At 41.4% G+C, this 17,639-nt stretch overlaps 1 protein-coding gene across 1 annotated transcript in view; it reads left to right on the plus strand.

Moving 5' to 3' along the window:
* The window catches only part of sv (paired box protein shaven), a 105,043-nt gene that overhangs the window by 5,433 nt on the left and 81,971 nt on the right, over window positions 1–17,639 (plus strand). The gene's annotated exons all lie outside the window — the stretch shown is intronic.

The raw sequence follows: 17,639 nt of genomic DNA on the forward strand, positions 1-17,639 counted from the left end.
TTTTTTTAAGAGAGATCCGCGCGTGTCAAGGATGTCTCGATCGTTTTCTACTTTGCGATTCTTTGCACGCGCGGGTCCAGACGGTTAGAGCCGAAGGATACCTTCTTCTCGACGAAGTGGCGAGGAGGATCCCCAGCATCGCCGCGCGATGTTCACGTATAATTTATGCCGATGACTTACACGCCTCGCCGCGGTAGGTGGGAGACGGTGCTGGATGGTAATCACGAGTTTAAAGGGTAAACGATCGCAAGGTGTTGGGGGCCCGGCGTGGGGCCCCGTGGGCCCTGCCAGCACGCTCAATATTCAACAGGTATTTACATTCGCAAATTGTTTACGTCAGCCCACGATGAAATCTGTCAGGATTTCGTTTCGTCGGCAGCTCGACGGAGTTCTCTGCTGTTTCCCTTTCTCTCGTCTTTTCTTCTCATTTTTTCTCTGGTTCTTTCTCCTCTTTCTTCCTACGAAGTGCTTCATCTCTATTCTCACCTTCCTCCCACATAGTCCGACGAAAGACACACAACGTGAAGAAGATTGCCCTCTTCTCTCGCATCCGTCCTTCCCCCGAAGCAGTGCGTAATTACATCTGGATATTAATCAAACGCATGTCGGGAACGAGCACGGCGAGATCTTGATTTTCGTCTGCACCGCCGCGCATACTCGTAATCACTAATTTAGTAAGCGCATTCATTTAGCAGCGCTTAATCAGGAATTAATTACAAGATATAGCAATGACCGTCTTTTTTAGCGCGATTTTCACTCACTTTTCAATTATGTTCACGCAAGAAAAATTAAAAAAATTTTTTTACATAATAAAAGATCTTAAACTAATTAAATTTTAAATTAATTCAAATTTTAAATTATTTAACATTTTTTAATATTTATCGGTGTATTTTAAATAATTTAATTAATGCATACTTATAGAAAATATGAGAAAAATAAATAATTCTGATGGAAAATGGGTGAATTAGAATGATCTACTAGAATCCTAGTTGAGATAATTAGAATTTTGATATAATTATTCTGATAAAAATAACAATTCCAGTAGGTTTTACCAGAAATATTGTATCATCCAGAATTCCGGTTATTTCAATTAGAATTCTAATAAATTTAGCCAGAAAATTTTGATTCGTCCGTTTTCAACCAGAAATTTTGTTTAGTATAGCAATCAGCAACAGTCCGCGTCCATGAAGAAGGCCTTTTTCAGAAAAAATATCGTTATTCGTAAGACACTGACTACGTTTACACCGTGCATTTAGACCGCGACCTATACGATAGATGTCCTTATTTATCCTGTAGGTTAAACAAAGACATCTATCGTATAGGTCGCGGACTAAGCGCACGGTGTAAACGTAGCCAATGATCAACGAGACTTGCGACTTCATATCTGCAGAACTATACACGAGCATCAATGTACAATGCAGTATCTCCCACATGCGCTCACATAGTGTATACCTTTCCGCGATTTTTCAGCTTGCTTGCAAGATCGAGGCTAAAGATAAGTAAGTCGTGCGCCGGTCAAACGTTCGTTCGATAGAAACACGCAAAACCAGTTTGCTTTCCTTAATGTCGGACGATTACGCGGACATTTAGAAAAAAAAAATGCCGCAACCTGCAGCAAGCTATCGCGGCTGCTCGCTTTAATACCCGAATCGCACCGGTCGTTTTAGAGTCAATCCAACAGTTCACGGCAGCGGTAAAAGTTACGAACTCCGCGCAGAATTTCAAATATTCCCGACGATCGTGCGCTCGGCTCGTCGTGGGAGACCAAGCCCCGTGTTTTGATAACGCAAACGGAAAGCGCGCTCTATGTGACCTCTCCCTTCAAAAAGCGCTCTCTAATCCCGCGCTATCGAGATCCGTACTTCTCGGTAGAGGCATCTGCGCGCGCGGCAGTTTACGCTCCTCTTCTCCAGTCCTGGGAGAGACTCGGACGGCGCGATGCACGTTAATGTTTATCGTCGGTTATTAATACGGCGCGGATTACGCGCCGTAAGTAACGTCGCACTCGTGTGCGCGCGCGCATGTATATCTGTGTATCCATACACGTTTACGACGGCTGGCTCGATCCTAATTATAGCGTAATACAAGCACGATCGTATACCGCGGCTCGCCGCTTACGTAATCCCACGATAATGCGGCTCTCCGCGAGTGCACGCGTTCGCGAGTGCGCTTACGCGCGCAGCGTAAGGCCGCATACCTCGCCTACCGATGGAAGCATTCGCCCCTGGACTATGCCGGTGGAGACTCACCAGCCGGGGTGATGCGGCGTTATCTCGTTTGGGATAATGACATTGAGGCGCGCGGATTTTTGCCGGACGCGCGGAGAATCGACGGCGACACGATAGGGTCTGGCATCCGGTTGCGGTATCAGCCGATCCATACCGAGATTACTTCAAATCACGATCCAACGCAGCGGCTACTTTGACCTATTCGCGTACGCGTAATTTTCTCGTTCGTGCTTAAGGCGTTTTATAAAAAAAAATGAGAAAAAGAAAGAGGAACGAACGAGACACGTGACGCTGAAAATGTAATAGCGTGAAAATTAAGTATTGCGAGATTTCCTTATTATTAAGATTAATACTCTTTCGCTCTGGATTATAATTTAAAGACGTAACTTCCTAAGTCTCGATATTAAAATGGGGACCTGTATTGAAATTTAAGTCCGTACAAATTTCAACCGTTTCGTTGCAATGTACGATTTTTTCTCACTTTGCAAAAAGTAGAATTGAATACAGTTTATATCTTTGATCTGAAGATTAGCGAGACCCAATCAAGATTGTTTGTTACAATTTTATTTCAAAACTTATTAAAAATTAATAATGTTTTATCCTGTTGGAGTCGTAGAATTATAAAATAGGCTTTCTATATTGCCACGTGAATTGAGATTAAAACAGATCTAATAAAAATATAGACTAGAACTAATTAATTACATAGATAATATGTGAAATTTAAATGTGAAAATGTAGATCGTGTCTGCCACGTAGTCGTTTTCGAATAATGCATGACGATGAAGAATAGCTTAACGAGCTGACGTTTGTCGGCTGAAATCAAAGATTATCTAGTTGATTTGATTGCACGAATACTGGCGCAATCGCGACGTGCCTGAACAGCGCTTTCCGCGTTCGCCGAGCCTCCTCGGAGAGATGCCACCGCCCTGAACGATTCAGGAAGCGAGGTCAGCACCCTGCCTCTTCCTTTTCTCCCTTTCTCGCTTGTCTCGATTAGCCGAGAGTATAGCGGCGCGATAACATCGACCCGCGCCGCGAGTAGTCGCGGCGATAACGCGCTATCGCGGCTCCCGCGGTGAATCACCGAATGCACTTTGAAAGGTCATAATATTCTAATGCATCTCTGTTATCGATTCCTCACCTGTTTCGTCCGGAACAGGCGGCATCGGCGATCCGAGCGCGAGCGCGCGCGCGCGCGTGATTAACGATGTAACGCGGATCGTAAATTGTACCAGGCGATATTTATTAATTGCGTACGGCAGCCACGAGGAATTTCGGAGCGATGTGTCGGTAGCTACCTCGGAAATATTTTATCACAAGATGAGCGAGCCGAGAGATATGAGCAGATACGGATTTATACGCCATGCGAGAGAATGTCGCTGTCATTTTTATGATTCTCATTTGCTCGTTTATTGAAAGGATTCAAAGTGAAATAGAAATATTGAAGATTTCTCAATTGAATTGAGAGTTACTAACTCTTTAAAATCTTTGGAGTGGAATATAATTCTAAAGAATGACAAAGAATGACAATTGAGTCAGTGTTGAAAAAGAGTGGCTTAATTGTCAATTTTTTAAAGTGAGATTTCACTCTAGAATTAGATTCCACTCCAAAGATTTTATAGAGTATAAACATTTTTGCGGACTGTACGCGTCAATGAGTGAAGAAATTAACGCATATTAAAATTTGCTCAGAATTCATTCGTATGTTCTATTAGTTATCTTTTAAAATATCTATCGCATTCGCACGATACGTCAACATTTTACGTGGGATACTTATAGCTTGCCGGTGAGAACATTCCTTGGCGATGCGACAAAGTAATACGGCTGGTTCGAACGAGCCTGCTAATCAACAAAACTGTTTCTACCGTCTGGTATCTGATGCACATGCCGCTCGAGAGAGCCGTGTATGCGCTCTTGTATGTGTATATGTGTGTTTTATTCGCCTTTCGCATAAGTAGTACGTGCAGTACCACGCCCGCGCACGCGAGAACTCGTTCAACAGAACGAGAAAGATGAAGAGAGAGAGACAGAGAGATAGAGAGAGAGAGAGAGGGGGGGGGGAACGGTACGCACTCGCACTCGGGAATGATTTGTATTGCTAAATAATCAGCGCCAGTTGTCTCGAGCAGTTGGTTTAATGACGACCGCGGGGAAAGCGAGCGGGAAGAGAAGAGACGAGGCGAGTTACATATAATACGCAATGCATACACAGACCATACATCCGTCCTAGCGAAAAAATCGAGAGAGGCTTTCCTGCCGATCGCGCGAACTTTAGTTGGCGATCGCATAATTCCCGACCAAGCTATCCGCACGTCTCGATATATTTCAATATCGAGAATGTACAAGTATCGAAGTATGTGTGTGTGTGTCGACAGGACGAATGTTGCTCAATTGGAATTTGTAGATACTACCAACGCCGATTATGGAATATCAACATTTATATGTATATATAAATGTTTATATATCCGTGTTTGTGTATATATCGCTCGATGTAATATTTTACGCGTTATTTTTACGAGCAAGACAAGTTCCTTATTATCTGTTAATCATATGAAGTATCTCGATTGCGACAAATCATTGATGGATAATTTCTTCGCGCGGAAAGTTAAGATCTCGAATCTAAATGGATCTGTGAGATTATGCGGAGGTGGCTTCACCTGAGATTCCGTTTCGCGACTTCCTCCTCTCCTCTGCGACCGTACTACGTTGGGACGTTGGAGATAGAATCGGTACAACTCCAGGTGTATATATCGTGTGTAGCCCGCCGCGTATATATCGATGCACGTATGTATCCTTGTACACAGACAAGGGTGTGGCTGCTCTGTGCAACGGTATCATCGTAAGTGCATGCCGGTCATCGAGACCGAATTCTCGTTGCGTTTCGATGATTGTAACCTTTCGCGACGCGTCTATTTGCGCGACATACGCGCGAAGGAGTGGCTCCAGATGGTAGAAATAGATACGTCAGCTATCATAAATTTTCGAGGAAAAAGAAATTACACGTAAGAGTAATTGTATTTTTTAGGTTTCGTGCACGTTGCCAAGATGCACTTTGTTGGATACTGTAACGCAATAGTTTTCCATCATGACGCCAATATAAATCTATTTCGAGAGGAAAAAGAGAATTGCAAAAAGTCATACATAGTTGCAAGCAATGGGTGCTTTTCACGCGGTGGTTTCATTTGTGCATGCTTTCCACAGCGATAATTATTTCCGCCGTGGTTCCGCATCATCTGTGGGATTGCTTACCGGCGGGATATTCATTTCTTGAGGTGTAAGACCTCACTTAATTTGAACCCCCCCCCCCTTCCCCCTTGGGTTCTTCCGAGTGAGTAGCCTTCGTTTAACCTATGTTATATAGCTCTGTGGTATCATGTATCTGTGTGCCTATGAACGCGTGCACACGTAGCCACGACCGGTACCTGCTTCCCCGCCAATGCAAACGCCGGCTCGTAATGCTCGAGTAGTACGTAGATACTTGCGCAAACAGTCAGAGGAAGTGCAGTTGCGAGATCAACCGGCCGGTGAGCAAACCTGAATGCACGCTCGCTATTGAAAATGCGTGTTGTATTTTAACGGTTTCACGCCACTTTTACTGATGCATCAAGTTCCATTATTGTTGCCGTTTTAGATTTTTTTTTTTTGGAACACATTGGAGCCGAATTTTCTAAATGAATGAGATACTTTTAATTTTTTTTTTTTTTCAATTAAAACATTAGATTTTATATAAAAAAAGAAATTAATTAATTAATCTATAAAAATTATGATAAGATGCTTTCATATAAATTGTATTAGAATTATAAGAATATCGATGAACTATTGATTGTGCAAAACCTCTTCAAAGACATAGTGACGTGGGAAAATACGTGTAAAAATGAAAAGATTATATACGTTTGTTTTTCACAAAAAAAAAAAAAAAAAGAAAAGAGGAATGAGAGGACATGGGCGGTATGCAAACGCACGCGTGTAAATATTGACGAACTATAGTGGGGGTGGAGGTTTGATCGTGCGTAACAGATTGTTCGGTAGTCGTGTTCATAGGTCTTTTACCGATTGCGTGTTGCGTGCCATTTTTAACGAGCGAGCAAAAAGTCTCGATTCCTCTCGCACCCGCCTGCCTAGCACTTCGATCATTATCGGGTGCAAGAAGATAAAACGATCGCTACGAGGACTCTACGAAGCGAGATGTCGGCGTCCCGTGTTCCTGGAGGTACATTCGCTCGCGGACGAGAGATTAATAATTATCGGGATGCTCGTGAATGCTAATAGTTTCTGCGGACTCTAGAAATAACTTACCCATTTCAACATTTCCCTCATTCAACATTATAAGTCCTTAACTTCCTGGACTTCATGCGCGTTTAACCCTACGTTATTTGCGTGATTTTTTTTAACGTAATTATTGCATGGGGTGTTTTTGACTCCCAGTATTATGTCTCAAGTTTTATTATTCTCTTTAATGATTTATTATTAAATAAAAATGGACGATATTCTGTACATTCTTCAGATAAAGATAAATACAAATTTTTTTAATTGCAAAATAATTAGTTCTAAATATAATAAGGTGTTAAACAACATTCATACATTTAGCAAATTTATTATATTATATATGATCGAGGTCTTTTTTCTTAATACCTCACGCAAGTAATTAGAAGGATTAATAACTATTAATAACTATTTTGAAATAAATTAGAAATAGTATATATATCGCGAGCCTTAGAAAGAGAGAAGAACATATTTTAATACTGAACAAATCAAGCGAATAATCTTCACGTTAGCGTCAAAGAGAAGATATCTTCGAAGGTTATCCAAAGTTATAAGACGAAGATGTTATCCAACGTTATAAGACCAGGGAGCGCTATTATTCGCTCCCGATAATTACGCGAATGTCTACATCAAGTACATCGTTTACACGAACGTACGTAGTTCTCTCTTCTGCGAATCTCTCTGACCAGAGCCTGTTATTATTAATAAGTTGAAGAACTACCAGTCGGTTAGCGCCAGTGACGGAAGTCGAACTGGTTCGTCTGGAAGTCTGATTACTAATCGCGTACTACTCGCTTACTCTCGCATCCTTAAAGACAGACGCCCCATTAGCGATTTAAAGAAGAAACGCGGTCAGTGACACAATTCTTAATCAATCGTTAATAGAAGGATTAGAAATCGACATCTATGATCAATATTATAATATTTATACCATATTAACATCAATATTTATGGCATTTGAGAAAATTTGTCATATTTCATCGAAGCGTGCATTTTTCATTGCTCATAATAATGTACGTCACGTCGACCGGCACTTTTTCATTGCTTTTTCATCTAATTATCGTGTAATCTCTCTAACCAGTTTGATCGAGAGCAAGCGCGCATTTGGCACACGCCGCAACATCTTCATGGCGGTCTCCCCGGAGGCAGGCGGGTTCTCCGAGTCGTTCGTAGACGGCATTGCCGGTTCAGAGTCGACTGGTCAGCAGAGTAGTCTGTGGGGCGCCAGAGCATGACGCCATTAACGTAACGAGGCCACACGTTGCACCCTCGCGAGCACTAGACTATATCAGCCCCGAGTGCCGCGGCAATGGATTCCTAGACCTAGACCTCCGTCGAGAGAGAGCTCGATATCTCGCAATTATATCCCAACCAAAGGATACATACGTGCATACATATGGTACGGTTCGCTGATTCGAGTGCATCGACGCCGATCAAGATCGGTCGCCGTAACTACCAATGGAGCGACGACAAAGTCGTTGCGTCTGTTTACACGTGGGAGCGCACGTGCGTGCACCACGTGAGCTCGTAGCCGCGGCACCTGGCGTTCTCACCGTCGCTGTCGCCACCACCGCACATGGTTTTCCGCTTGAACTGATTATGAACTGGTTTTTGATCATCCAACCGTTCGATCGCGCGGTCGCGAAGGTGCTCGGCCGTCGCGTTACCACCGCCGGCGAATCGTTCCGTGCGCTCTCATATTGTTGCGTCCGGTCTCCGAGAACGGACGGTCGAAAACCAAAATCTTTGCAGAAATCTAATACTAGGCAATACACTGAATGGCAGTAATTGTAATTAATTACCGTCTTTTTTTGAGTAATAAATTGGCTATAGCCATACTATACTATAGTATTAAATTGACCAGTATTTGTATAAGTTAATATCTTATCAAATTAATTAAAACGACATAGATCAAACATTCTGTTTGTAGCTTGAAGCAGAAAGATGACAGTTTAACAGTCCATGGTTCCGTTGCGTCTCTTTCTATCTTCAGAGAAAGAAAAATATCACGGCGATCATCTAAACTGTCAATTTCCGGCTTCATCTTCCATCACTAAAAACAAAATGGCAATGCTTGGTCTATGTATATATGTCATTGTTATAAACGACATTTTTCGACAATTGAGACTGTCGATAAATATCGTTAACAGAGCTACGATGCAACTTAGATAAATCACGGCAGTACACCCATTGCGCATCGACATGATCACCGGAAGCGGGAACAAGCGGCTAGGTAGGGTCAGACGCAGGTCGGTTCGACGTGCTCGTAACAAATCAGCGACGGAATCAAAAGTACGTAGCTTGTCTCGCAGTCGAATTACGGTAAATTAGCGGGAGTAAAGAGTCAGCGCGCCGGCAAGAGCAGCAGGTACCTACATCGAAGAGAAGACGAGTCGTACAGGACGGATGGGCAGGGGCAAACATAAATTAAGATAGGGGACTGATTATGAGGCGAGGGCAGGCTATCATTACCCGAGCCATCGTGACCGGTCGACCCTGCAGCAGCCGCGGCTGCTGAACACAACGCGCTTGTTCGCTCGCTCTCGTATCTCTCTCTCTCTCTCTTTCTCTTTCTCCATGCCGGTACACGATGTTCGCGATCCGCCTGCCTCGTGCTCCGATAATGTCGGGGTGGGAAACTGCAAATTATTAATCTCCGTTCCTTGCATTACATAGTTCAACGAATATGAAACGAGTATTGTCAGAAAGATATGAAACCACCGTTTCGCGATCGTCGAGGCGCCGCGCCGCCATTAAACAAAACTTTTCTCCCGGGTCAGTTTAAATGTGATAGCACTGATAGCGTAGAACGAAACCGTATTATGCAATTATTGATTATTCGACGGTGTTACGAATTTTTAATTAGCACGATTTTATATTTAAAAAATTTTTTTTTATTTCTTTATAAACCATCTTAAAAGCACGGAGAAAAATGTAAAGTAATATGCGCTAGAATTCTAATAAATTGTATAGAATTGTCAGGTCCATCTAGAGATAGGCGCCTACTTATGTAAAATTTACTTTATTTTTCTGGTAAATGAGCGATCGTTGTATAACCATATTGTTAAGTACTTTTTACATTTTGTAAAGTAAATTTTATGCTACTGCAATTTGTTACTATTTATTAATCTATAAATTACATCCAAATAGAATTTACTTTGTCAATGAGTATTTTTTACCTTAGCGCTGACAAAATTTACTGCGTGGTAAAAAATACAAGTATAAAATCTTGAGAATAATATGATATGATTTACTTTACTGTATCACTTGAATGGATTTACTATAATTGTGATGTACTTTTTATCTTATACCTCTGATATTTTTTACTCTTAGACAAGTAAAGTTTGTCATAAGTTCGGCAAAATAGTCAGAATATTTTTATTAGACTTGTAAGACTGTCTATTTTTCTCCGTGAGGGAATAAGTTTACGTCTGTAATATTACGGATCGGGAAGCGACAAAAATATCAATGTATAATAGAAAATGTTATATAAAAATTACACACGACCATTATTGAATGGCAGGTGGTAATACACGCCTACGGGACGAGGTCGCGGCGAGGACGATCGGAAAGGACTCGGCCGAGTTTCTGCGCGATGCAATGCAATGCAATGCAATGCAATGCAATGCAATGTAATGCGATGCAATGCAATGGACAGGCGCGCGAACGCCAGCGCGACACAGAGAAAGTTCCACGTTAAGCACCATGCTTTTCCTTAGCCGGGAGCCAATCACGATCTGCGGTGGACACCTCTAAAGTCGTCTGTCCACCCAAGGCGATGGGGCGACGCGATAAAGACCGATATACATTGCCCACACAGTTTCTACACTCACGTTTCTTTCTTTCTTCTTCGCCCGCAATCACAGTGCCTTCCGTGGCATACCGCAAAGTAGGTCGCTCTCCGTAATTTCCGGTGAAATCCAATTACGATATATATATTTCGCACCTGATTTGATTGCATCGATTCAAACATATGCATCTCCTGAACGGAATTCTGGAGCCCGGAAATGAGAGATTCTGACATCGTCATTTTTTGTTCATTGCAATGATGTGTTATAGATAAATATTATCATTCGATTTATATCAGATATAATTTCTTTGAAATTATTTGAACGGCATTTCTCGGCACATATCAAGAGAATCGTGCAACTAAAATTCTTCCTTGCAGAGAGATATTTAATATATTTGCTAGATCGAAGAAAGTAGGTACTCAAGTCTTGTATAAAAAAGCGCCCGTTTGAAGCATTTATAGAAAATTCCGAGAGAATCATTACAAAGTCGAAGCTCGGCCGATCATGGCGACCGATATGCATTGTATGACTCGCCGTGCGTGTTCGCAATTCACGGCAGCTGCAATCTTCGACAAAGTCGCGCGATATACTCGTACATGTCGATATATCTCAAGTTCTCGCGTAGCGATCAGTTGCGCAATTCTCGACATGGCCCCAGTACGTCATCGCCTTACCAAGTCGTTCTCTCAGTAACTCAGTTCTCTCGCCTCTCGTGTATTTGTGGGCGCACTTGGTATGCATAAAAATTCCTGGCAAATTAAAAATTTTAACGATCTAGTATTTGACCAACTTGAAATAAAATTTCTTTGCAAAAATATATGAAGATTCTGATTTAAATAATTAGTATCAACAAGTTTGGAGAAGAATCTTAACAATTGGTGCATTACTTAAAAATATTTGTGCTTTCGCAATTGTATATGTTGTAGCCGCCGAGAGCAGTTTACAATGCAGTTGTTTTAACGGTCGAGTTTTGCGGCCGATCGCGAACAATTAGAGATCGTATCTCGGCTTTTTTCCCTTTCCCTTCCTTCACTGATTTTCTCTCTCTCTCTCTCTCTTTCTTTCTCCCTTTCTTTCTCACTGCTTCCGATACAGAGTCAGGACGGAGAAACGGGTTCGCGATTTGAGCCGAAGAAACATTACGTGGCAGTACAGATAAAAAACAATTCGTGCCTTTTCCCCGTTTGTAATTCTTCCGCCTACAATCAACCGAGATACAACTGTGTGAACATCCGAGCGTTTCGCTCATCGATAAACTGATGTCTATTTCCTAATCAATGTATGAACATTCGTCGCATCTCTTGTTTGTGATCTATATGCGCTTGTAATATGACATTATCTATGATGCTGCATCTTTTCCCAATCGTGGATATCGCATAAATTGTGGCCAGAGAGATATAATAAAACGCGCGTTACGTCGCGAATTAGAAAAATTACGCTCGTAAATTACGTCCGTTGTGTAATCCCAGAGTTGGAATCGTGCGTACTAATATCGGTATATTCTCGGTTAATTAACTATTTTTGCTGAATTAATGGTTTGATTCAGCGCCGGAATGAACAGAATGTTTGCATGCAAACCTCGACGTAACGGAATAGGTCATATTTGAAGCTGCCCATTCCGTTCCAACGACTAGATCATCGAGGCTGAGCACGGCATAGTATCGCATAAAATTTTTATAGACCATTAGCACCAAGTTAATAACTATAATTGAGGATGTAACGTTCATATAAATGTCGCTACTTATTTCTGGAACAAACTAGTCACCACCTCGCATAAATCTTCTTCGACACACGGTCAATCCGACTGATAATTGCACGAAAAACTGTAAATTCTTTTCGTAAACGTAATTAGTGATACACTCGAGCGTGAGACATTTCTGTATCTCTGCTAATCTGTGGAATGGCGTCGTTCGTGCCAGTTTCAAACCACAGATATTAGATTCACAGCCGTCGTAAAGATTCGTTAATGGCGACAATTTACGCCTTCGTATAACGTCCCTGGCATAGCAGGAAACGAGGATTCCTTTCGAGGTCCTGGCCACTTTGCTCGACAATCTTTCGTAATGGAGGCAGAACATTGGTACACCCAATTTCCGATAAGCATCGTCGGCCGCCGCGAGTCCCGTCGCTGGTTTATCACTAATGTTGATCCGTTACTGCATACGGTAACATTGATATATCGGTCGTTTCGTACGACGCAAGAATTCGCGTCTATTCCCCGGGCCCCAACGTTAAGAATTATCATAATCTCACTGTGCACCGGCGGATAATGCGGATAATTTCCTCACGAGAGCCCAGAAGCGGGATTGCGGCAACCGGACGGTTCCGTGTCCATATCCCCTCAAGCAGCACGCACCGACGTTTTAAGAAGTTTTCCGCTTGCAAATTGTGCTGATTGGCTTCGTAGGCAGATAGTTACCGAGTATCCGAGACCGCCGTGGTCGTTCGAATCGACCGTGGTGTATACATTCTCGCATGTATATTTGTGTCAATTATGTCATTTTCATCGACGAAGAAATTCACACATTTCATCTTTTAATATCTCGGTATAAATCGAAATTTTCTCAGTACAAATTTTTTAAAAAGAAATTGAAAAAAATGTTTTTATTTTATTTTTTATCGATAAATAAATTGGAAACGTTTAAAACATTAATAGCTAATTTTTAAAATTTTATAAAGAGGTGTATACAGAGTGTCTCTTAAGTAAGATCCGGGCCGCATTGGGGGCATAGAATGGATCAAGGGAAACAAAAAATCTTAAGAGACACCCTGTATACAAGAATTAAAAGATGATGATTATATTTTAATGACGTAATATATACGATAAAATTTACAATGTTTATAATGTTTGCAAATTTTCAAAAGACATGCGAGATCTCTAGATTGAATGTCAAAATTAATTTAAATCACAGCTTTAGGAGCGTTACAATGTTGTACATTATAGTGACATCCGTTGACAGAGGCGTTTGCCAGAAGGATCTTACGGTAAGACCCCAACCACATCACGAATGCACTCGTTATAAAAACAATGAGAAGTGAGAGGGAAGAAGGAATGAGGAAAGAGAGAAATAGAAATAGGCAGCTCTAGTTGCATAACCGCCTTGACTCACAAAAGTCTATGATAAGTTGACCTGATAAAGACGACTACTTGTAATCCTCGGCTTCCGCGCTCGCGGGACACTGTATATATCAGAATATTAGGAGATCATGGCTGTTTTTGAACGGTATTGCGTTGCACCGTCTCGCGCGCGCACAATTAGCGTCGATACATCGCGTGCGGGGATTCTGCAAATTTGCCTCTCAGTTTCAATCCAATTATCAATTGCGTATTAACGATGTTATACGATAATTAAAGGTGACTCAATGCATGCAGAAAATGCAGAAATGACACGGTCGATCAATTAATCTTCGCGATACAGACACTCTAAAAAACACCGGTGTGGATTTAATACTATGCAGTGTCTATATAAGTTACACTTTATTGGTGTTAATATAAACACTAACATGATGTTTAACCCCTGGTGTGTTTATATCAACATCATCCTAGTGTGGATTTAAAACCCATGGTGCTAACATTAACACAGTGAGAAATATATATGCATGGTATTAAATCCACACCGATATTTTTTTAGAATGAAAATATTAATTAATTATGATTATCTTTATTTTAATATTTACAAAAAGATATTAAATTTATTTTTTTGACAAAAATTGAAATTATGTACATCTCTTGTTTTATTATCACTCAGATGCGTCGCGAAAATACGGATTATGATATTTCGCGGTGAATAGATCCGCTTATCGCGAACAATAGCGGTAGTGTCTTACCCGATACAGATAATAGGTGGACTTAGGTGGCAAATAGTATGCATGTGTAACTGAGAATGCGTCCGCTTAGCAGATATATCTGCGTGTAAACCCGCGTTGAATATACCGGGTGAACGAATGTCGCTATGTAAATTAAATTTTTTTTTGGTATAAAAAGTCGAATATTTTTAAATAGAGAAAGAGAAAGAAGGAGAAAGCTTTTCTCATACGAATGAAAAACATAATATCTTCGAAGTATAAGTTTATTACATTTTATGGCGGAGTTGTCGCTATAAACGCATAATAATCGCGACTCGATCATGCCCAGAATTTTATCGAGACACATTTGGAGTGTACCATCACCATAAATTTCAAACAAGTGTTTCTTTTGCTCTCTGGATAGCGAATAAAAATCGAGATTCTGTCGAGTAAAGGCGGACACCTGGTGTACGAATGGAACGTGGGGAGTACGGGGGCGCGTGCTCACGCGTGTACAGGTGACAATCTCGTTTGTGTTCACATGATAAACGGTTCCCCGGTGGTGTTATAGACGTTTGACGTGCCGCGCGCTGACCGTTCACCGAGGACTGTCAATCACGTTTGCAACACATTCCAAAGATTCACACGTTCTCAAATCTTCTACTTCTCCGCCGCTCTACATATACTCTCTTATAAAAGCAATAATATGAAGAATAGTCTTCTAATAGAAATAGTCTTCTAATTTCTATACATACTAAGATGATAGTGGAGAACATATCGATTAATTGTAAAAAGCTATATAAGAGCTGGCAGTCATTCCGAGCTTTGCGCTCATCGCGAGTGACAATCTATTTCCTCCTTCGTGCGTTCGCACGATAAACCACTCTCGATAGAATTACCCGACGTTTCATGCGGCTTACGAGCGTTCTCTCCGCAAGGCCTACCATTTGCGTTGTACACGCATACCGGAGGCCTCGTTCACCCGGCTTAGTAACGCCGTCGTCCCTTTTCATATCCGCGTTAACCTCCGCGCCGTTCGGTTAATTGATCCGGAATACCATTCGAGCCTCTTAGGCTTTTTCTCGTCCTGCCCCTTCCAACCTACCCCCTTGGCTTCGGTCGGTCATCATCCCATCTGAAAGAAGCTCCTGGTCGGTCCGTTCTTTGACTCAGGGAGCGGAATTTCAATGCGTCCTACGGCCCTTCGCGAGAGAGATTCCCCAGTTATTCCCATAGTTACTTGCTAGTGAGAGAGTATGTGCAGCGATTTATCGGCGTTTCGATCGAGAAATAGAAAAAGCACTTCGTGAATATCCAAGTTGGCAACTTCCACTGAGAGCGCGATGACGCTCGAGTACCAGGAACGCTGATTTATCATCCGGTTCGCATTTTTTTTTGTATAAACTGTATATAATATTTGATTCTGATAATATCTGACTGACTGAAGGATAAAATTTTTATTCTACAATTCACATCACGACTTTGTACTTCAGTTTAAAGGATGCAGCCCTCATCCTTTCATAACAAGGATATCTAAAATCGACGAAGAACATCGCTAAACGCCTATTTCCGCGGATTCGAAAATCGTACTGCTCGATCGTACGCGATGCACGATGCGAGCGGCATCAAATAGGTGGTTCCGTGACTTAAAGACGAGTTTGCAGAAAATCAAAGTAGCAAGGACGGCGCAGACGATCGCGAGGCAGCGAGCAAAGGCGGTTATTACTTAATTCTAAAGGTAGGCCTTTAACATTACGTACGATTAACCGAACGCTCGCAATCAGCGATCAGATCGATCTTTCGTAGGTCGCACAAGATCAACGTAGAACTCATATTGGCGGTGTAGATACTTGGCGTATGTATAGCTGGGCACATCCCATGTGTGCCCAGGTATCCTGAGCATATAACTACGTGATCTGAAGCGCAGAGACCGGCTGCGGCTGGCCAGCAAACCGATCTGCTTAGCGCAGCGCGCAGGATCGCTCTATGACCGGTCTATAAATCTAGTAAATCTTAAGACGCGATGGCTGTTTTATCGAGCAACAAACAGGTTACTAATGCGCCATGCTCCAATCACGGGCTCGCGTGACGCTCCGGGTAATGCCGCCTCGGCGAACATTTTTCTCTCCTCTCGTCCTCGTCTCGCTCTCCTTTTATTTCGGTCCACTATCTCATGCTTGCGCGCTGCGCTTTTCCGAACGATCCGTGGTATCCTAAAGGTTAATTCACAATCTGTCTATTCTGAAAAGTTTCGATGTGTTTGACTTGAACAATCTCTTTCTTTTTTCTTTCTTTATAAATATAATATATTTAAATCATTATACATGGCGTGAAATAACTAAACGCTCGATTAATCCGCTGTTTCAACGTTTTCAAACCCGACTCAAACGAATTTTTCCGAAGTGGCACTCGCAAGCGGAAGCGGCCAAGTGCGACGAGCGTACTGGATTGTCGCAAAAAGCAAACGCACGACACGTGCCGCATCGCTGTGCGCCACGCAAGAAGCGCTAAACTGCAAAGTATTTCTCATATATCTGAGTAATCGTGGCGCAAGTAAGCACAGTGAAACGCATCTGGTCACATTTCGACGTTGTACCGGAAGAGAGTGCCTGTATGCGTGCGTTATTATCGCATGCCAGAGATGCAGTGGAGCTAAAGGGGAGGAAGGGGGAAGATCATATCTTCATTATTATATACATATACATATATACGTGGGCGCGTACGAATACACACTTGATTATCATTTTTAATATTTAAATATTTAATATTCACTTATATATTGATACACTAACAAGGGAACGATCAGAACTGTCCCTCACCGATTTTGATGCACTTTGAATATGTTGTAGAACATCAAAAAATATTCGATCCATATTTTTTTATAGCGGCTTATCTCGAGGTTTAGGGGGTGAAACACCCCCTTGAAGAAAATGGATTTTTTCGTTTTCAGCAAATATCTTCGAAACTATGCCGCGTATAAAAAAATGGTTTATACAATAGTTTTACAATATTTTATGCTGTATATAATAGTGTATTCATTTTTTTTTAAATCAAATTTTTCAATTAACTCCCACCCCCATTTATCAGGGTTGCAAAATTAAAAAAATTTTTAAGAACAAAAATTAAAGAGCATCGGATGCCGAATCCATCATGTATAATAATGTTATGATTCCACGATTCAATATTTCAGAAATCAAGATGATATTCGTGTTATATACAAACGCCACGCACGTTATCATCTCGTCTGGTTGATTTAATTGAAATTCTGGTTGAAAGGGACAAATTTTTCGGTCAAATCTTCTGATTCGTCTATTTTCAACCGGACATTTTTCTCAGTGTACGTATAAACGCGTGCAATATAATACATATTAGATAATTATAGGGGAGAGTTGCCGAATGCGTACTGGTCGCCTAAATCGTACCTTATCAATATTTTATATTATTAGTTAATATAGGCAATATTTAGTAACAATAATATAAAATATATGAGAAATGAGTAATATAGACAGAAATATAATAGCCTACATCTTGTTTTATGGATGTTAGCGGCGTTTTAAAAAATCAGGTACAT

This window comes from Mycetomoellerius zeteki, unplaced genomic scaffold, assembly GCF_001594055.1.
Source record: "Mycetomoellerius zeteki isolate Tzet28-1 unplaced genomic scaffold, Tzet1.0 scaffold145, whole genome shotgun sequence".
NCBI classification, from domain to species: domain Eukaryota; kingdom Metazoa; phylum Arthropoda; class Insecta; order Hymenoptera; family Formicidae; genus Mycetomoellerius; species Mycetomoellerius zeteki.